This window comes from Lithobates pipiens, unplaced genomic scaffold, assembly GCF_037356315.1.
Source record: "Lithobates pipiens isolate NorthernLeopardFrog02 unplaced genomic scaffold, aLitPip1_a1.2 Scaffold_8, whole genome shotgun sequence".
Taxonomy (NCBI): Eukaryota; Metazoa; Chordata; class Amphibia; order Anura; family Ranidae; genus Lithobates; species Lithobates pipiens.
In genome coordinates, this window is record NW_027507903.1 from 307,033,340 (window position 1) to 307,055,824 (window position 22,485).

Genomic DNA, 22,485 nt, shown 5'->3' on the forward strand with positions numbered 1-22,485 from the left:
TGTTGAAGTACGCACTCTCCAACAATCAGTTACTTTGAAGAATAGAAAGTCCTTTTTACTGAATTCCATAGTGTAGGTGGAGAATGATTCTTATACATTGATGATTTACCATCTCCTAACTGTATGCTCTGTATGACCGATCCTATACCAAAATCTTCTCAGTGTCTTTTTCTATACTTATTTATTTAAAATGTTGCTTTAGAGAAAGCATACTGAAGGACGTCTTTTAGTGTGACAAACCAGTTTCAGAAACAAAATCTACATAGGTCTACAACTGCTAATGCAATTTCTTTGTTTTGCAGGCATTTGGAATATGTTTTACTGTGTTATTTTGTAAAGTGCTGTGTAAAATATGTGTGCTATATACGTATATCCTGTATAATAATAATTATAAAAGTTGTCTAGAGTAAATTGCATAGTAATAGTGTACAACATGGCTTGTCTACGTGTATTTTTTACGTCTTGTATTGTTCTGCATGAGGTTATCAGTTTTCTGTAGTATGCTGACATCTTGTGTCAGTTTTATGCCACTGCAACCTGTTTACTAATGTGATTTTTTTTTTTTTTTTTTTTACCCTGTCCTCCTGTCCTGTTTAGTACTAGTTAGTTTCTGTCTTAGCTAGATCCTCCCCACTTCTTTCATGTTCCCTCAGTCATACCGCTCAACTTTTTGAGATGGGAATGAGAAACACCTATCACCAAAAGTATGCAGGCATAGGACACACCCCTTGTCACGCCCCCTAAAAAGAAGAATTGTACAAAAAAAAGAACACTGGTTAAACCCACAAGTGCTTTTTTTTTTTTACCACTACTATTCCTTTATTTTGGCTTTTGGAATTTACAAATGCAGCAATTTAGAAATCAGATGAAAAGGTTTAGCACTGGAAAACACTTTATGATAGAGAAAAAGTGCATTTTATACATCTATATTGATCAGACCAAAATGAGGGACAAATTAGGAGGAATGAGGGACAGAGGGACATTGCTCCAAATCAGGGACAGTCCCTCGAAATCAGGGACAGTACAGCACAGAGACAGGAAGGTTCTTAGGCCTCCTTTCACACAGGATGGACTCCATAATTCGCATCTGCCTGCTCAGCAAAGGATCTCTCTGCTGATCCCCGCTGAGCAGGCAGATGACAGGTCCGTGTCTGCTCTGCTATGCACACAGCCCTGCTGTTTTCTATGGTGCAGTCAAATGTAAACAGGACGCCTGTCCGTTTCCATCTGACTGTCATCCAATCTGCGGGATAGATGGGGAATGGGAAATCTGTCTGTTTTTGGTCGGACCAAATGCCGGTGGGTGGACATTAGGGATGAGCCGAATGCCCATCCCCCCCCCCCCCCCGTTCGGTTTGCATCCAGAACATGCGAACAGGCAAAAACTTTGTTCGAACACGCAAACACCGTTAAAGTCTATGGGACACAAACATGAAAAATCAAAAGTGCTCATTTTAAAGGCTTATATGCATGGCATTGTCATAAAAAGTGTTTGGGGACCTGGGTCCTGACCCAGGGGACAGAGGACATGTATCAATGCAAAAAAAAGTTTTAAAAATGGCCATTTTAATGATGCTTAAAGTGAAACAATAAAAGTGTAATATTCCTTTAAATTTTGTATCGGGGGGGGGGGGGGGGGTGTCTATAGTATGCCTATAAAGGTGCGCATGTTTCCTGTGTTTAGAACTGTCTGACAGAAAAATTACATTTCTAAAGGAAAAAAGTAATTTAAAACTACTCGCAGCTATAATGAATTGTCGGTGTGTGTTTTTCTCTAGAAAATTACTTAGAACCCCAAACATACATATATATACATTATATATATACATATATATATATATATATATATATATATATATATACATACATATACATATACACACACATATATGTATATATATACATATACACACACACACACATATATACATATATATATATATATATATATATATATATATATATATATATATATACACACACACACACACACATACATACAGTAGGGGAAATCATTTTTTTTTTTTGATCTCCTGCAGATTTTGTAAGTTTGCTCACTTATAAAGAATTGAAGGGTCTACAATTTTTATCATAGGTGTATTTTCAATGATAGAGGGGCAGAATATCAACCAAAAAGCCAGAAAAAACATATAATTCAAATGTTATAAATTGAGTTGCAATTCAGTGAGTAAAATAAGTATTTGATCCCCACGCAAAACATGACTTAGTTCTTTGTGGAGAAACCCTTGTTGGCAAGCACAGAGGTAAGAAGTTTCTTGCAGTTGGTAACTAGGTTTGCACACATCTCAGGAGGGATGTTTTTACAGATCTTCTCTTAATCCTTAAAGGTTCTTTGGCAGTCGCTTGGCAACTCGAAATTTCAGCTCCCGTCATACATTTTCTATAGGAAAAAGGTCAGGAAACTGGCTAGGCTCCTCCATGACCCCAATGTGCTTCTTCTTGAGCCACTCCTTTGTTGCCTTGGTGGTATGTTTTGGGTCATTGTCATACTTAACCACTTGAGATCCGCGCTATAGTCAAATGACGGCTACAGCGCGGATCTCAATTTCCGGGACTACGTCTATTGACGTCGTCCCCTTTAAGAGCTCCCCGCGCGCTCCCGGGAGCGTGCATCGGGGAAAATCTGTGTTGGCCGTGTCCCCTGGACACAGCCAATCACAGATCGCTGTAAACGGCCAATCACAGCGGCCGTTTACAGCGCGATCACCGCCTCCAATGGGTGATGATCTCAAATGTAAACAAATGAGATCATCACCCATTGCCGAATGTGTCTCCTCACACAGCGATAGCGTGTGAGGAGACTGATAGAGTGAGTGACTGTTCTGTACTAACATAAACTTGCCAGTGCCAATATAAACCCTGCTAGTGCCCAGATCTACCCTGCCAGTGCCCAGATCTACCCCACCTGTGCCCAGATCTACCCCACCTGTGCCCAGATCTACCCCACCTGTGCCCACCTGTGCCCACCTGTGCCCACCTGTGCCCACCTGTGCCCACCTGTGCCCACCTGTGCACCGCCAGTGCTCCATCTGTGCACCGCCAGTGCTCCATCTGTGCACCGCCAGTGCCCGCCAGTGCCTGCCAGTGCCAAATTCGAATGAACGTTAGAACCCCATTGAAGTCTATGGGACTCGAACGTTCGAAATGAAAAGTGCTAATTTTAACGGCTAATATGCAAGATACTATCCTAAAAAGGGTTTGGGGACCTGACTCCTGCCCCAGGGGACATGGGTCAATGCAAAAAAAAGTTTTAAAAACGGCCGTTTTGGATTTTAATGAGCACTGATTTTAATGACGATTAAAGTGAAAAAAAAAAAGTGAAATATTCCTTTAAATATGGTGCCTGGGGGGTGTCTGTAGGATGCCTGTGAAGTGCCACGTCTTTCCCGTGTTTAGAACAGTCCCTGCACAAAATGACATTAAACGGAAATAACACCATTTAAAACTGCTTGCGGTTTTAATGTTATATCTGGTTCCTGCAATATGGTTGAAAATCATTGAGAAAAATGGCATGGGTAGCCCTCCCTGCCCATTACCAGCCTATTTGGGTCTTGTACGCATATTAAGGGGAACCCTGTACCCATATTAAAAAAAGGAAATGCGTGTGGCCCCCAGGCCCTATATACTCAGAACAGCAGTATACAGGCGGTGCACCCAAGACAGGGACTGTGTAGGTTTGTTGTGTTAAGTTGAATCTGTTTGTAATTTTCAACTGGTACATTTTTAAAGTGTAGCTCCAGTCCAAAAAACTATTTTTAAGCTTTTTGGAAAACATAGGGAAGGGTTATCACCCCTGTATAATTTGTTTTGTCGTCCATCTTTTTTCATCTCACTTGCTGTTGTCTCCTTCTGTTTGCAAGTAGGAGATGTTTGTAAGTTGGATGTTTGAAAGTAGAAATGGCGGAACAAGGTGTTGGTTTTGCCACAACATTGTAAGCCCTCAAAGTGACTCTTGGTGGGCGCTGGAGCGCCCTGCTGTGAACGATTATATCAAGAATTGTAATTACATGCCATTGTTGAACAGTGGTAGAAAAATTGACCTTTGGTGGTTGTGGTCCTCACCGTTACTCTGGGTGGACACAGGAAGGGGCCCTCCTGTGAAATATTATATCAAGATTTGTAATTACATGTCCCTGTTAAACAGGGGCAGAAAAATTGGGCCTTAGGCACTGGTGCTGGTGCCACCACACTGCAACCTCTGCCATATAATTACAAATGACATTTGTTCTGCCTATGAAGCAATAAAATATTAATTTAAGTGGGAGTTTAATGTAGTGGTACTGGAGAAAAGAAAGAAGAATGCAATAGGAAAATAATTAGAATGCATAATTTGCTGGATCCATTGGGCTCCCAAAATGTTTTCTCTACCTCTTCATTATTTGACTTAAATACCCACTATCTTTTTCTATTAGGCCTTTTCCCCCTTACTGTGTGAAGCCAGATATACCCACGTAAATCCCCAAACTAGATCCTACATCCCCACTGTTAGGAGTACCACGGACCCAGGGGACCACCAGTCTCCTCCAATCCTCTCTGCTGACGTCCACCTTTTTTTTACCATAGCCCATCCAATAGGAAGTGGCTACAACAGGCAGGGGTGTGGATTTTATCTCTGAGAGGGGCTTTAAATGAAAAGTATAACATACAGTGGCAGTGCGTCCGTATAGGGCGCAGGAGCGCTGCCCCCTCTCTTCTGTCACCGCTCTATCACCATAGATAGATTCATGCCTTGCATGAATCTATTTATAGTCCCCGCTGACACCCCCTATTCAGGTGTCTGGCCCCTTTTCTGGCGCTGGGCACCTGAATTATAGTGATGTTTTTTTTTTTTGGAAGCACCTGATTAGAGCCGTAGACTCTAATAGGCACCCAAAAAGGTGAACAGCAGGTGCAATACTGTGCATTTGCTGCTTACTCAATTGTTTGTTAGCAAAGCGAAGGAATTCACTTTGCTAACACTGAACCACCTCTCAGCCAATCAGGTGCTCGGGTCTGTTATCTGTCACCTGATTGGCTGAAACATCAGACGTTGTGATTGGACGCCTGATAGAGAGGATGGAAGAAGACATCAAGGAGCACGCAGGACACCGCCACTGACCCGCTGCGAGACAGGCAAGTGCCGGGGTGATACACACTGCCAGCATTTGATGGGGCACAGTTGCAGCGGCAAATGATGGGCACACTGGCAGCATTTGATGGGGCACAGGAGTGGCAATTGATGGGTACACTGGCAGAAATTGATGGGCATACTGGCAGCAATTGATAGGTATGGTAGTTGGCACAATGTCTGCTCTTGATGGGCACAGTAGCTGCCTTTGATGGGCACAGTGGCTGCGTTTCATGGGCATAATGGCAGCATTTGATGGGCACAGTGGCTACATTTGATGGGCACAGTGGCGGCGTTTGATGGGCACAGTGGTTGCATTTGATGGGCACAGTGGCTGCGCTTGATGAGCACAGTGGCTGCGTTTGATAGACACAGTGGTTGCATTTGATGGGCACGGTGGTGGCAATTGATGGGCACAGTGGCTGTGGTTGATGGGCACAGTGGTTGCATTTGATGGGCACAGTGGCTGAACTTGCTGGGCACAGGGGCTACGCTTGATGGGCACAGTGGCTGCGTTTGATGGCACAATGGCCGCAATTGATTTTCTTTTTTCAGTTTATTTGCGCCTCCCCAAAAATTTTGAGCACCAGCCGCTAGTGGCACCAGTAGCTGCGTTTAATGAGCACAGTACTTGCGTTTGATGGGCACAGTGGCTGCGCTTGATAGGCACAATGGCTGCGCTTGATGGGCGCAGTGGCTGCGCATAAAGATCAAGTAGGCTTTGTCCATTTAAGGGGTACATGAGACAGCATTTGCAGAGCGATCCAATTGATTGATATTGCAAAATCCTACTCTAACTCAGCACGCACTATCTCCTAACACTACTGACTGCAAGCTCTATTATAAAAGATAGATCACTAGCTATATAGGTGAGGTGAATATAGCGGTGTATACTGCGGTCAGGGCACACAGACAATAACCACTACACAACAGCAAGGTAGAAAATCGGCCAAAAACGATCGGTGTGTACTGTGTTGAAGGTACACAGAACACCCACTGCTTCAGACGCCAACACACTACACGAGGCCGCCGCGATGGCGGCCTTATATAGTGTGGGGCGTGCACTACACAGCCTGAGCTATGATTGGCCACAGGCATCCTGCCTGTGGCCAATCATGGCTCTCCTCGCTGCTGGCGCTGCGATTGGCCAAGCATGCGGGGTCACAGTGCATGCTTGGCCAATCATGAGCCAGCAATGCACTGCGCCATCGCACACGAATTTGACGTGAACAGACCAAAATGTTCGGATTTCGCCGAACGGACGAACAGCCAATGTTCGAGTCGAACGTACGTTCGACTCGAACACGAAGCTCATCCCTAGTGCCCATCTGCCGCCTCAGCAGTGCCCATCTGTGCCGACTCAGCAGTGCCCATCTGTGCCGCCTCAGCAGTGCCCATCTGCCGCCTCAGCAGTGCCCATCTGCCGCCTCATCAGTGCACATCCGTGCAATAAATCTGCACATCTGTGCAATAAATCAGTGCACATCTGTGCCGACCCATCAGTGCCCATTTGTGCCACCTCAAAAGCGCCCATCTGTGCCACCTCAAAAGCGCCCATCTGTGCCACCTCATCAGTCCCCATCAGTGCTACCATGGCTAAACGTGTCTTTTCCGCTGAGGAGGCATACCAAATTATTTCCACGGCCGACGAGAGCAACGGGGAGCTCTCTTCAGATTCCTTTTCGGATTCGGATTCTGAAGCCGACGTAAATTATGAGCCAGTCCTCAGCAGTGAAACACTGACTGAATCCGAGGAGGAAGATATCCGGCCCATCAAGCGAAGGCGTTCTAGTGAGGCAGTGCCGTCCACCAGCACCGAAGTGCCGTCCACCAGCACCGCAGTGCCGTCCACCAGCACCGCAGTACCGTCCACCAGCACCGCAGTGCCGTCCACCAGCACCGCAATGCCATCCACCAGCACCGCAGTGCCCCAGCAAGAAAGGCCAAGTACCAGTGGGGTGTCATCTCAGCCCCAAAGGGTTAGGAGCCATGCTGGCCTTCCCTTTGCCCTTCAGAACCCCTTGTGGCTTCCTCCTAATTCAGGAGAGGCCAATGTTCCCCCTTTCACCGCCCAGCCAGGAGTCCAGGTGGACACGGAGAATTTTAGCCCTATAGATTTTTTTAATTTAATTTTTACGGAGGACATGTTGGCGTCAATTGTGGCCCAGTGCAACCTGTATGCACAACAATTTATTTTTTTTAAATCCGACCTCCTATTATGCCCGTCCCTACGAATGGAGAGACCTAACGGTGGAGGAGTTCAAGGTTTTTTTAGGCCTCACATTTAATATGGGACTCAACAAAAAAAATCAATTACGTACCTACTGGTCAACCCACCCCCTCCACCACTCACCGCTCTTCTCCGCGGTAATGCCCAGAACCAAGTATTAGATGATCCTGAGGTTCTTACATTTCAGTGACAATTCCCAATGCCTTCCACGAAATGATCCAAATTATGACCGGCTTTACAAAATTCGACCAATACTAAATTATTTTTCAGAAATATTCCCCAAATTGTTTACCCCGGACCAACACATATGTGTGGATGAGTCCCTTATTAAATTTAGTGGCAGGCTTAGAATGAAGCAATTTATGCCCTGCAAAAGGGCCCGCTATGGGGTGAAGGTCTACAAATTATGTGACCGAGCCACAGGGTACACATATTCATTCAAGGTGTACAAAGGGAAGGACACCCAGCTACAGCCCCCTAATTGTCCGGACTACTTGGGATCCAGCGGAAAAATTGTTTAGGACCTCATATACCCCCTACTGGATAAAGGCTACCACCTCTATGTAGATAACTTCTACACATCTCTGCCCCTGTTCCACAACCTTCACCGGAAGAAGACGCCAGCATGTGGCACTGTAAAAAAGAATCGGAAGGGCTTTCCTCAAAGTCTGGTGAACAAGAAGCTGCGGAAAGGAGAAACCGCAAGTCTGAGAAACAAGGAGGTTCTGGCAGTGAAGTGGAGGGACAGAAGGGATGTATACATGTTATCTTCTATCCACAACGATACCTTCGTGGAAATCCCCAGAAGGAATGGCCCCGTAAAGAAACCCAAATGCATTTCCGAATATAATTTGTTCATGGGAGGAGTCGACTTCAACGACCAAATGATGGAACCATATCTTGTCACAAGACAGACATACCATTGGTACAAAAAAGTAGCAATTTATTTTTTTCAATTGGCCATTTATAATTCCTATCTCATTTACCGCAACGCCACCCAAAACCCCAAACGTTTCTTTGGCTACCAGGAGGAAGTTTTCACTGCCCTTATTTTCCCAAACGGCCCACCAGAAAATATCAGATCAGACGTTGTTAGTCGACTCTCCGAGCGCCACTTTCCCGATAAAATCCCCCCCAAACCAACAGGCAAAAGACGCCAAAAAAGATGTAAGGTGTGTACCAGAGCAGGAGTCAGAAGAGACACATCTTATTATTGTGCACAATGTCCTTCCCAACCAGGCCTCTGTATAGGCGACTGTTTTCGGCGTTACCATACTTCAATACATTTTTAGTGAAGTATGGTAAACATAATCCTCAGTTCCTGCCTTCATACACCTTCACACCCCTTATGCCACTGCCTGCTCTGTAACTGACCCTGGCTTGTTATTTGACCACTCTTATGCCTGCCGATTCTGTACATACCGCTGCCTGATCTGGAACTGACCCTGGACTGTTATTCGACCATGCTTCTGTCTAACGATTCTGTACATATCTCTGCCTGATCTGGAACTGACCTTGGACTGTTTGACCACGATATTTGCCTGCCTCTTGGACTGATCTTGTATTCTGCAACTGGACTAGTGGGATTCAACACGGGGTCTCACATATGTGAGGGGCTCCAGTATAGTTTTTCTGGAAGAAGAAAACAATTTTCTTTGTTTTCTTATTCCTAGATTAGGGTCTGGAGACTCGGAGGCTTCAAAGAGATTTGGGAGGGAGAAGCCTCTACCCCTATCCCCATTCTGTCCTGAACAAGGCTCTACTTCTGTCTGCTGCCTGTAGGACTTACTGCCATCATGCCGCACTGACCACACTACAAGGACCTGCCTACTACCAGGACCAATATTTTTGGCACTGCTGACATCTCTGCACTGACCCTGGACTGTAATATGGACAGTATCCCTGCCTGCTGCCTAAAAAACTGTGTTCGCTGTTGCTGACCAAGTCCCTGCCTGCTGCCTGGACCAGTGATATCCTCCTGTGGACAACTGTGCTTCTAAAACCACAGGTAATCTTTTCTTTACCCTTTGCTCAGCATAATGTATTTGGGGATGTAATTCTTGGTATGTGCAGGCTATGTGTCCCTGGAACGCCGACGGTGTTTCTTGCATGTTGCGCCTCTGTATGTGGCCAGGCTGTGTAAACGTCTCACACATGTGGTATTGCCATACTCAGAAGGAGTAGTAGAATGTATTTTGGGGTGTTATTTTTGCTATGTAAATGCTATGCGTTGGAAATATCTTATAAACGGACAACTTTGTGTAAAAAAAAAATGCGTTTTCATTTTTTTCCACATTTTCCAAAAACTTCTGGAAAAAAATGAACCATTGAAAAGACTCATTATGCCTCATAGATTATACATTGGGGTGTTAGCTTTCCAAAATGGGGTCATTTTCTGGACGTTTCCATTGCCCTGGTGTTCCAGGGCCTTCAAAACTGTAATAGGTGGTTGAGAAAAGAAATGTGTAATTTATGCTCCTAGAATGCCTGAAGGTGCTACTTCAAAATTAGGCCTCTGTATGTGGTCAGGCTGTGTAAAAGTCTCACACATGTGGTATTGTTATACTCAGGAGGAGTAGTAGAACGTATTTTGGGGTGTTATTTTTGCTATGTAAATGCTATGCGTTGGAAATATCTTATAAACGGACAACTTTGTGTAAAAAAAAAATGTGTTTTCATTTTTTTCCACGTTTTCCGAAAACTTCTGGAAAAAAATGAACCATTGAAAAGACTCATTATGCCTCATAGATTATACGTTGGGGTGTTAGCTTTCCAAAATGGGGTCATTTTCTGGACGTTTCCATTGCCCTGGTGTTCCAGGGCCTTCAAAACTGTAATAGGTGGTTGAGAAATGAAATGTGTAATTTATTCTCCTAGAATGCCTGAAGGTGCTACTTCAAAATTAGGCCTCTGTATGTGGTCAGGCTGTGTAAAAGTCTCACACATGTGGTATCGTTATACTCAGGAGGAGTAGTAGAATGTATTTTGGGGTGTTATTTTTGCTATGTAAATGCTATGCGTTGGAAATATCTTATAAACGGACAACTTTGTGTAAAAAAAAAAATGCGTTTTCATTTTTTTCCACATTTTCCGAAAACTTCTGGAAAAAAAAGAACCATTGAAAAGACTCATTATGCCTCATAGATTATACGTTGGGGTGTTAGCTTTCCAAAATGGGGTCATTTTCTGGACGTTTCCATTGCCCTGGTGTTCCAGGGCCTTCAAAACTGTAAGGCCGCGTACACACGCGGGGACTGTTCGCCCAACTTTGTCCGTCAAACAGTTTCGGCAAACAGTCCGCTCAAAATTAGCATGGACGGACATGGCCACACACGACGACCAAACAGTCCGCTGAAACCGTGCGCGATGACGTACGTCACGTACGACGGGACTAGAAACAGGAAGCACAAGACACAGCAAAGCACCCTTTGGGCTCCTTCTGCTGACTTTGCGTTAGTAGAAGTTTGGTTAGAGACGATTCGCGATTTTTAGACTTCAGCTTAATTTGTCCGTTCACTGCGGCGCAGTCTACCTGAGAGGTGTATATCTGCCTTTCGGTACGCGTGGATCAGTTGTACCTGTTGGGCGCTTCTGGTCCGCTCGTTTCTGTGTTTCAGGTCGTTCTTCATAGGTCTGGCTGTTCTTCAGTGCGTTCAGTTGAGCTTGTCTGTCCAGCCGACCGTTTCAAAGCCATGGAGAGTGGACGTACTCGGGAACGAGTTCGTGCTATATTGGGGCTTGGTGTTTTAGTTGTTATGAATTGTTTTTATTTAATGACAATTTTTTTTTTTTTCCCCTGTGTTTGACTCCCCAGTGTCCTTCCACGCCACAGGAATGGCAGACTGTGGCTTCCCAATTCGCTGCCCGTTGGGACTTCCCCAACTGCGGAGGGGCGATCGACGGGAAACGTGAGGATTGTGCCCCCACCACATTCGGGGTCCTACTATTGGAATTATAAGGGGTTCCATAGTGTGGTGCTAATGGCGGTGGTGTCGGCACAATGTGACTTTCTTTATGTGGATGTGGGGAAGAACGGCCGGATGTCTGACGGAGGAGTCTTTAGGCAGACCGAGTTCTGCCACCGTCTCATCACTGGTGGCCTGGACTTGCCACCAGATGCCGAGAATGTGGAGGGTCTACCGTTCGTGTTTCTGGCTGATGAAGCGCTCGGTCTGAGTGAACATCTTATGAAACCCTTCCCCCAAAGGACCCTCACCCCGGAGAGGAGGGTTTTTAATTACCGGCTGGCCAGAGCAAGAAGGGTTGTGGAGAGTGCCTTTGGCATTATGGCCAGCCGGTTCCGTCTGTTACTGAGAGCGATCAACCTTGTAGAATATAAACTGAACTATGTGATTCTGTGCTGCTGCATTCTGCACAATTTTCTACGTAAATTTTCAGGTAACCAGTACCTGCAGCCTATTGGGCCTGAGGCCGGACTCATATTTCCAGAACTGACAGGGCTGGATCATGCCCTTCCTGGCTTAGCCCCCCAAACAGCACGTGAGGTGTGTGACCGCTATGTCAGCTATTTTAATGGTAGGGGGGCTATTCCAATGCCAGCTGAGCAATAAAAAAAAATTTTTCTTGAAATATGTCTTGTCTGTTCACATTTTTAAGTTTGGTTCTTGTTTGCTTTTCACATTGCTTGTCTCCTACATTGTCCTAATTCAGGGATATGCAATTGGCCAACCTCCAGCTGGTGCAAAACTACAAGTCAATCATGCCTCTGGGTCTCATGCTTGTGGCTGTCAGTCTTGCTATGCTTCATGGGACTTGTAGTTCTGCAACAGCTGGATTTCCACTAATTGCATATTCCTGTCCTAGTGCATTTGTATTGCAAAGTGGTTTTTGACAATAGGAAATAAGGCCCTTTGTGACAGAAAACACAAAATGACTTCCCAAACTGGTATTGAGTATTGAAAGAAGTAGACACACACACACACACATCTTTTTTTTTTGATTTTTTAATAGTGCACATGCCAACTAGTGCCTCTGTTTTAGATATTTTTTTGGTGTTTTTTTTTTATTTATTTTTTTAAATTGTTTTTTATTTTTTTTGGGGGAAATTTTTTTTTTTTTCTTTTTTTTGTAAACATAGAATATATATAGAAATATCTAAAAAAAACAATTATCACAAAAATAAAAAAATAAAATAAAATTTTTAACTATTTACATAAAACAAGGGGTAAAGCCAAATTTTGAAGATGCACACCAAAAAATGGTAATGTCAACATGTGCTATGTACCATCATGAGTGATCAATGGACGTGTTTGGTGTGTGCAATCCCTTCCTCTCACATACTAGAATGAGGAAGGGTTTGCAAACACCAAATGCGTCCATTGCGATCCTCTGATGTGCCATGTGGAGGAGGAAGAGCAGGTGGAGTGCCATAGCACATGTTTGACACACCGTGTGCATCTTCAAAATTTGGCCTCTAAAAACTATGTTTTTAAAACATTAAAAACGTTGTTCCAAGGGAATGAAGAACATGATCGATTGGGTTTTAGGGAAAAGGGGCTTAGATTCTCCCTAAAACATCGATCATGTTCTTCATTCCCTGCCTCATAGTAATCAGTTCTCTTTGTATGTTGAGAATCTGGTTCTCCATACGGTCAATCTGCCCATTCCAGGCCATGATGTCACCAATCATCCTCTGGGCACTATCACTGGTAAATGGGTCCGCGACTTGTTCTACCACAACCAGATCACCTAAAAACATGTGTAGATTAAAAAAATTGGTTAAAATATACAGCCATTAATTGTTTACCTTAAGCTGGGTTGTCAGACACTCACTTTGTGGGGTGTGTAACTCCACCTGCTCTTCCTCCTCCACATCTAGCCCTGGGCTCGGCTCATCCAGTGGAGCTACGGAGCTTGGTCCAGCGGAGGATACCGAGCTTGGCTGCTCCCTCGCAGACACAGGACTGGGCAGCTCCAATACCGACGCAGGGCTGGGGTTGGGGCTGGGGCTGGGGCTAATTGCCCAATCAGGCTGGCGAGGTCGGGGGGTCATGGGCTGCTCCGCCTCTTGGCTGAGTCTTTGTTTCCCTATGAGAATGAAAATAAAAAAAAATAAAAATAAAAAAAATAAAAGATACTTTTAAGCATAGTGATATTTGAGTTCCGAAATGTGAATATGAAACATTGGTTTGAAGTGGTGTACAATTATTAGCTGGTTATTACAAGATCCTAGTTTAATACATCCTTAAAATGACTTTTTTTTTAGTTAGGCTGTGTTCAGACTGGTGCGATGTGCGAACGCAGCAAATCTACTGTGGTTTCACGCATCGCATGTGCAGTTCGACTGCCCTATGTGACCCGTTGGGAGTATCAGTGTAAAGTTTTATTGACACCTCCGAATTAGTTCTCATTTCACAGTGCAATCTTTAACCACTTTCAGACCGGACCATTTTGCTGGTAAATGACCAGAGGTCTTTTTACACTTTGGCACTGCGCTGCTTTAACTGGTAATTGCGCGGTCATGCAATGTTGTACCCAAACAAAATTTGCGTCCTTTTCTTCCCACAAATAGAGCTTTCTTTTGATGGTATTTTATTGCCTCTGCGATTTTTATTTTTTGCGATATAAACGTAAAAAGACCGCAAATTTTGAAAAAAAATGATATTTTCTACTTTTTGTTATTAGAAAAATCCAATAAACTCAATTTTAGTCATACATTTAGGCCAAAATGTATTCAGCCACATGTCTTTGGTAAAAAAAAAGTCAATAATTGTATATTTATTGGTTTGCGCAAAAGTTGTCACATCTACAAACTAAGGTACGTTTTCTGGAATTTACGCAGCTTTTAGTTTACGACTGCCTATCTCATTTCTTGAGGTGCTAAAATGGCAGGGCAGTACAAAACCCCCCCAAATGACCCCATTTTGGAAAGTAGACCCCCTAAGGAAATTGATAAGAGGCATGTTGAGCCCATTGAATATTTTATTTTTTTGCCTCAAGCGATTGAATAATGACAAAAAAAAAATTTTTTTTTTTTTTTTACACAAAGTTGTCACTAAATGATATATTGCTCACACATGCTATGGGCGTATGTGAAATGACACCCCAAAATAAATTCTGCTGCTTCTCCTGAGTATGGGGATACCACATATGTGGGACTTTTTGGGAGCCTAGCCGCGTACGGGGCCCCGAAAACCAAGCACCGCCTTCAGGCTTTCTAAGGGCGTAAATTTTTGAGTTCACTTCTCACTACCTATTACAGTTTTGAAGGCCATAAAATGCCAAGATGGCACAAAACCCCCACAAATGACCCCATTTTAGAAAGTAGACACCCCAAGCTATTTGCTGAGAGGCATGTTGAGTTCATGGAATATTTTATATTTTGCCACAAGTTGCGGGAAAATTACAAACTTTTTTTTTTTTTTTTTTTTTTAACAAAGTTGTCACTAAATGATATATTGCTCATGCATGCCATGGGCATATGTGAAATGACACCCCAAAATAAATTCTGCTGCTTCTCCTGAGTACGGGGATACCACATATGTGGGACTTTTTGGGAGCCTAGCCGCGTACGGGGCCCCGAAAACCAAGCACCGCCTTCAGGCTTTCTAAGGGCGTAATTTTTTGATTTCACTCCTCACTACCTATTACAGTTTTGAAGGCCATAAAATGCCAAGATGGCACAAAACCCCCACAAATGACCCCATTTTAGAAAGTAGACACCCCAAGCTATTTGCTGAGAGGCATGTTGAGTCCATGGAATATTTTATATTTTGCCACAAGTTGCGGGAAAATTACAAACTTTTTTTTTTTATTTTTTTTTTTCACAAAGTTGTCACTAAATGATATATTGCTCACGCATGCCATGGGCATATGTGAAATGACACCCCAAAATAAATTCTGCTGCTTCTCCTGAGTATGGGGATACCACATATGTGGGACTTTTTGGGAGCCTAGCCGCGTACGGGGCCCCGAAAACCAAGCACCGCCTTCAGGCTTTCTAAGGGCGTTACAGTTTTGAAGGCCATAAAATGCCAAGATGGCACAAACCCCCCCCAAATGACCCCATTTTGGAAAGTAGACACCCCTAAATTTAGGGGTACACTAGTGAGACTAGGTAATAAATGGCGGGTGCCCTGAAACTATAAAAAAAATAACTAACCAACCAGCGTCACCTGTAACAGTTATATGGTGATCACTGGTGAAAGGGTTAACTAGGGGGCAATTAGGGGGCTTTATGCGGTAGTATATGGGGGTCCCTGGCGCTATAAAAAGCTGCAGCGAACCTAAATACCTACCTGCCTAACTAGCGTCACCTGTGACACTAATACGGCGATCAGAAAAACGATCGCTTATTAGGCTGGGTTCACACTGGAGCGATGCGGGAACGCCACGAATGCGCGGCGGGTTCCCGCATCGCATGCCTCCCGGCGGCAGTTCACACTGCCCTATGCGAACTGCTGGGAGTGTCAGTGAAATGTTACTGACACCCCCAGATCAGTTCGCATATCGCAGTGCGATCTGCAAACTCGGATCGCATGGTGTGAACACCCATGCGATCCGATTCTGCTGCGGGCCAAAAAAAGGGTCCCGTGCGAATTTGCGGCGGGTGCGGCGAATGGCTGAACTCGAATCGCACAGAGATCGGATGTGATTTGCACTGCAGTGCGGTGCGAATCACATCCGTTCTCATAAACCGCTGCAATGTGAACCCAGCCTTAGTGACACTGGCGACGGGGGGTGATCACGGGGTTAAACCTTTATTGGGGGGGTTAGGGGGGTACCTTAGAACTAAAGGGGGCTAACCCTAACTGCCCTAACAGTTATTAGTCACAAATGACACCCGCCGGGTGATCAGGGGGTTAAACCTTTATTAGGTAATAAATGGCGGGTGCCCTGAAACTATAAAAAAATAACTAACCAACCAGCGTCACCTGTAACAGTTATATGGTGATCACTGGTGAAAGGGTTAACTAGGGGGCAATCAGGGGGCTTTATGCGGTAGTATATGGGGGTCCGTGGCGCTATAAAAAGCTGCGGCGAACCTAAATACCTACCTGCCTAACTAGCGTCACCTGTGACACTAATACGGCGATCAGAAAAATGATCGCTTATTAGGCTGGGTTCACACTGGAGCGATGCGGAAACGCCGCGAATCCGCGGCGGGTTCCCGCATCGCATGCCTCCCGGCGGCAGTTCACACTGCCCTATGCGAACTGCTGGGAGTGTCAGTGAAATGTTACTGACACCCCCAGATCAGTTCGCATATCGCAGTGCGATCTGCAAACTCGGATCGCATGGTGTGAACACCCATGCGATCCGATTCTGCTGCGGGCCAAAAAAAGGGTCCCGTGCGAATTTGCGGCGGGTGCGGCGGGTGTGGCGGGTGCGGCGAATGGCTGAACTCGAATCGCACAGAGATCGGATGTGATTTGCACTGCAGTGCGGTGCGAATCACATTCGTTCTCATAAACCGCTGCAATGTGAACCCAGCCTTAGTGACACTGGCGACGGGGGGTGATCACGGGGTTAAACCTTTATTGGGGGGGTTAGGGGGGTACATTAGAACTAAAGGGGGCTAACTCTAACTGCCCTAACAGTTATTACAGTCACAAATGACACCAATGCAAAAAAAAAAAAAAAAAAATGACATTGGTGTCACTGTGACTGGGGGGCAGGGGTAATTGGGGGGGTGATCGGGGGGTAAAGGGGGGGTGTGAGTGTGCCTGGCATGTTCTACTGTGTGTGTGAGTGTTGGTGCAACTTACTGATCCGCTCTCCTCCGTGTCGGAACGAAAAATACCGACACGGAGGAGAGAATACATCACTTCCTCTCCTGTGTTTACATTACAGGAGAGGAAGTGATGTCACCGGGGATTTCTATTCGTCGGGAGCGATCGCGAGGGGGTGGCCATGAATGAATGGCCGTCCCCTCGTCCGGGATCGCTCCCGTACGAATACCGACCGCCGCAGGCACCGGGCGGGGGCCCGATCGGGCCCCCGACCCGCGGGAGGCAAGGGACGTACATGTATGTCCTTATGCCTGCCCGTGCCATTGTACCGACGTACATCGGCGTGCGGCGGTCGGCAACTGGTTAAACTCGGACAGGAATCGGACCACATGGTGTGAATACCCATGTGATCCGATTCGGCTGTGCACTAAAAAAAGGGCCATGTACAAGTTTGGGCCGGATGCGATGCAAATTCAGCCATACTATATGTATGGCTGAAATCGCATCACACAGAGATCACATGTGATTTGCACTGCAGTGCGGTGCAAATCACATTCGATCTCGTACATTGCAGCAATGTGAACCTAGCCTTTAACCAAACTGTGATACTTTATATCTTTTGTCCAAGTTTCACAGACGGACACACTCGAATCATCCCCTGGAGTACCTGTGTGTGATTATGTCAAAAAATGTTCTATGATGTCCCAAACTACACTTAAATGTTTCCCAGTCCAGATGTTGAACCAGCATTCTATCTATCTATCTATCTATCTATCTATCTATCTATCTATCTATCTATCTATCTATCATCTATCTTTTTTTTTTTTTTTGATTGAGTCTACATTGCACTGAATAAATTTAGGAAACTTTAGTAAAAATTCATTTCCTATAAACTGAGCGTGACAATTCAGTTTATCATGAACAATACCAAAAAAATAATAACTAATTAAAATCTAATCCAACACCAGATAAATTTACACCATATACAAATTCATGCTATTTACGCCCACATATACGAACAACCATATGAGCTCATTACATGAACTATTAACTACACGAACGATCAAATCCGCCGGATTCACATACAGTACCTACACGAAAGATTAGGATCAAATCCGCCAGATTCACATACGGTATGTACACGAACGATTAGGATCAAATCCGCCAGTTTCACAAACGGTATCTACACGAACGATTGAGATCAAATCCGCCAGATTCACCTACGGTATGATCACGAACGATTAGGATAAAACCCGCCGGATTCACATAAGGTACCTACACGAATGATTAGGATCAAATCCGCCGGATTCAGATACGGTATGTACACGAACGATTATGTCCGACAGTCACGGAAAAAGCGCAGTTTACTCACTTTTTTTCAGGGCCTTCATGATCCGATGATATTGCTCCGGCTCCCTGGACTTGATGTCCGACCATCTTTTCCGCAGCTGGTCCTTTCCTCTCCGTACCCCGAATTTTGACTCCAAGGCTGTGACCACCTCGTCCAAGATGACGCTTTTCCTTATATTTGGTTTTGGGTAAGGGCCATGTTCCCCATCATAATCCTCCCTTTTAAGGATAGATACCATCTCCACCATCTCTTCGAACGCCATATTGGTGGCCTTATATCTCCTCCTTGCTTGGGGCCCATGGCTTTCCTCCGCGCTGCTCACGCTGCTAATTGAACTTGCATCCGCCATTTTCCACTCTCATACACCCACAGCGGAAGGAGGGTAAAAGGGGCGGGGAAACACGGTCGCAAGGAACGTCAGGGGCGGGCGACGCAGGCGGAGCCTGAGCGCATGCGCCGTATATAAAGCGGTACCACGAGGCCGTACACTTGTCCGAACGGGAGCAGCGAGTGCTACACGCGACGGTAAGATAGTTATCATTTTATTTTCGGTAAATTTAAAGCCTGCGTTAGGGAAATCCATATTGAATTTTATTCTTATTGATGTTTAATTGATTTCTATGTGGGTTGGTGGTTGAGTGGGCTTGGTGTTTTGTGTGGTAGTGTGGGGGTGGGTGTATAGGGGGTGGGGCTAGTGTGTGTGTGTGTGTGTGTGTGTGTGTGTGTGTGTGTGTGTGTGTGTGTGTGTGTGTGTGTGTGTGTGTGTGTGTGTGTGTGTGTGTGTGTGTGTGTGTGTGTGTGTGGGGGGGGGGGCAGTAGTGTGTGTAGAGTGTGTGTGTGGGGGGGGGAGTGTTTGTGTGTGTGTGGGAGGGGTAGTGTGTGTGTGTGTGTGTGTGTGTGTGGGGGGGGGGGGGGTAGCGTGTGTAGTAGTGTGTGTCTCGCCTACATTGTCACAATATAGTGTGCATTTGGTCTGACTTTTTTTTTTGTTGTTTTTTTTTTTTTTTTTTTTTTTTCTTTTCAGAAAATGCAAAAGTATACTGCAGACCCCTTTAAAGAGGAGGCCTTCCTCTCCACCTTTATAGATCTAGTGGAGTCCCACAGCAATCTGTGGGATACAAAACACCCCCAATACCCAATCCGTGCTGCCCGGAAGAAGACACTGGAGACAGTTTTGGCGTTTGTGAAAACCCGAGTCCCCCAGGCAGACACTGCCTTTGTGAACGCCAAAATTCAGAACCTGCGTAGCGCGTATAGGCGGGAGCAAAGAAAGATCCTAGAGTCCCAAACATCAGGAGCAGCAGCAGGTCAGGTCTATGTACCTAGGCTGTGGTATTATGACAGGCTGCATTTTCTGGATGACACGTCAGAAGCCAGGCCGTCACTTTCGACTCTTCCGTCTACCCGTCCCTCCACCCTTCCCTCCGCCTCAGGTGAGCCATCCCTGGAAGATCCAGACCCTTCCTTGCTGGACGAGGTTGATGCGCCCAGCTGGAGCCAGGTATATTTTAGTTTCTAACGTTTGGATTGCTCAAATATTAATGATGTCAAGTTCAATGTTTGAATTGCTTCCAAATCTAGGATTTCATCACAAATTAAATTAGATAGAAGGATACAGTAGTTTACACAAATGTGGCTCAAATCTTAATGAACTGATGGAAAAATGATGGTGTCAAAATGATAGCCTTTTGTATTTCAAGACAAATGTATTTGCAAGTGAGAACTGTAAAATTGTTAGTGATTGATGATTTCTAAATATAGACATATTTTAGTTATTGATTGCTTTGTTTTTTTACACAGGATGAGCTCACCCAGGAGGAGGCCGGGACCAGTGGTATGGAGGAGGAGGCCGGGACCAGCCACACGCAGGAGCTAGCTGGGCCCAGCAGGAGTAGGACTGAGAGCCAGGTCCCTCCCCTCCGCCTAGCCAGCAAAAGGCCCAGGAGGATGGGCCGTACAGAGGAGGAGTCCTTGGTGCTGATACAGCGAGCCACCCAGATTTTGTCCAAACCCCCCAATCCGCAGGAGGCCTATGCCACTTATCTGGCTAGCAAGCTCCAAGAAATGGACAAACCCCAAAGAAACATGTGTGAGGCAATCTTCTTTGATGCCATACAACTGGGTCTGAAGGGTGAGCTCACACCCACCACGAAGCTCTACAAAACAGACCCTACTGCTCCTCCTCCTCCTCCTCCTCCTCCTCCTCCTCCTCCTCCTACCACAACTCCACCACCAGAGGCACAGCCTCCAGTGACGCGTGGAGGGAAGGCTAGACGGAAGAGTCGCAAGTGACTGCCTGGCTTCAGTCTGCTCTGAAAGAAGACGCAGGCTGTTGTAGTACCACAGTCTGGGGACATAGATCTCATCTGCTGCTGTTCCTGGTCTTTGGGATTCTAGGACCTGGTTGTGCTCCCTATGTACATGCTACGCAGGTTCGGAATTTTGGTGTCCACTCACTTGATGTGTGCCTGGGGGACAAAAGGCTTCACAAACGTCAAAATTGTCTCCAGTGTTGCCTCCCTCTTGATTTATTTTGGTTCTGAGGAAAAATAAAAATTTTTGATTTCAAAAAAATCTTGTATGGTTTCTTTTTTTTTTTTTTTTTTTTTATCAATATTTTTGTATAATTTTGGGTTAAAAAAAACAAAGTTTATTTGTGAGTAGGCAGATACATGTCAAAAGACTCTGGGGGTTATTAACAAAACACATGTTCATGTAAATATGCTAACTTCAAGTGCAATTTTTAAAGCACTGCAAGTGCACTTGGAAGTGCATTCGCTGTAAATTTGAGGCTTAACATTTGAAATGAGGGGAAGCTCTGCTGATTTTGAACATGCAATCATGTGTAGGCTAAAATGATGGTTTGGGTATCTATCTATCTATCTATCTATCTATCTATCTATCTATCTATCTATCTATCTATCTATCTATCTATCTTACTTGCATAGTCCTGCTTGGCCCAAAAAAATGCAAGTCCATCTTGTTTCAAACCCCCCACCCCAAAAAAAAAAAAAAAAAAAAAACAATAGTAGTTCCAAAATATATAGTAATAGATTTTTTTTTTTCCTGAAATAAAAAAATAAATAAATAAATATATAAATAAATATATATATATATATATATTTATTTATTTATTTATATATATATATATATATATTTTTTATTTTTTATATTTTTTGGGTTGGTTTGTTTTTTTTTTTTTTTTTTTTATATAAATTGGGAATATATTTTTGCTATAATTGGAAGATTAATCATAGGATGAGGATGAATAAAAACATGTAGTATAACTCTGTGTGAATATAAGCAGCAAAGCTACTTCACTTTTCTTGCATTACGAAGAAGAAAAGAACGGGCTATATTAAAAAAAAAACACAAAATTAGCAGCATGACGAATATGCTAGCTTCAATACGAACACTAGTTTTACAAGACCGAGCGCTTCCGCCCTGTAAATTCTTTCTGAGTATGCGCGGAACTTAGTTTGACGAACAAGCCTACACACGAGCGGACTGTCCGCTCAAACCAAGTTTCAGCGGACAGTTTTACGGAAATTCCGAAAAACTTTGTTCGTCAGACTGTCCGCTGAAACTGTCCGCTGAAAGCCCACACACGAGCGGACTGTCCGCTGAAACACTGTTCAGCGGACAAAGTTGGGCGAACAGTCCGCCCGTGTGTACGCGGCCTAATAGGTGATTGAGAAATGAAATGTGTAATTTATGCTCCTAGAATGCCTGAAGGTGCTACTTCAAAATTAGGCCTCTGTATGTGGTCAGGCTGTGCGAAAGTCTCACACATGTGGTATCGTTATACTCAGGAGGAGTAGGAGAATGTATTTTGGGGTGTTATTTGTGGTATGCACATTCCGTGTGGGAGAAATAAGCTATTACAATGAAAATTTTGTGGAAAAAAAAAAAATCGTAATTTTGCAAAGAATTGTGGGAAAAAATGACAACTTAAAATAACTAACCATGCCTCTTACTAAATACATTGGAATGTCTACTTTCCAAAAAGGGGTCATTTGGGGGGCATTTGTACTTTCCTGGCTTGTTAGGGTCTCAAGAATGGAGATAGGCCTTAGTACATCAG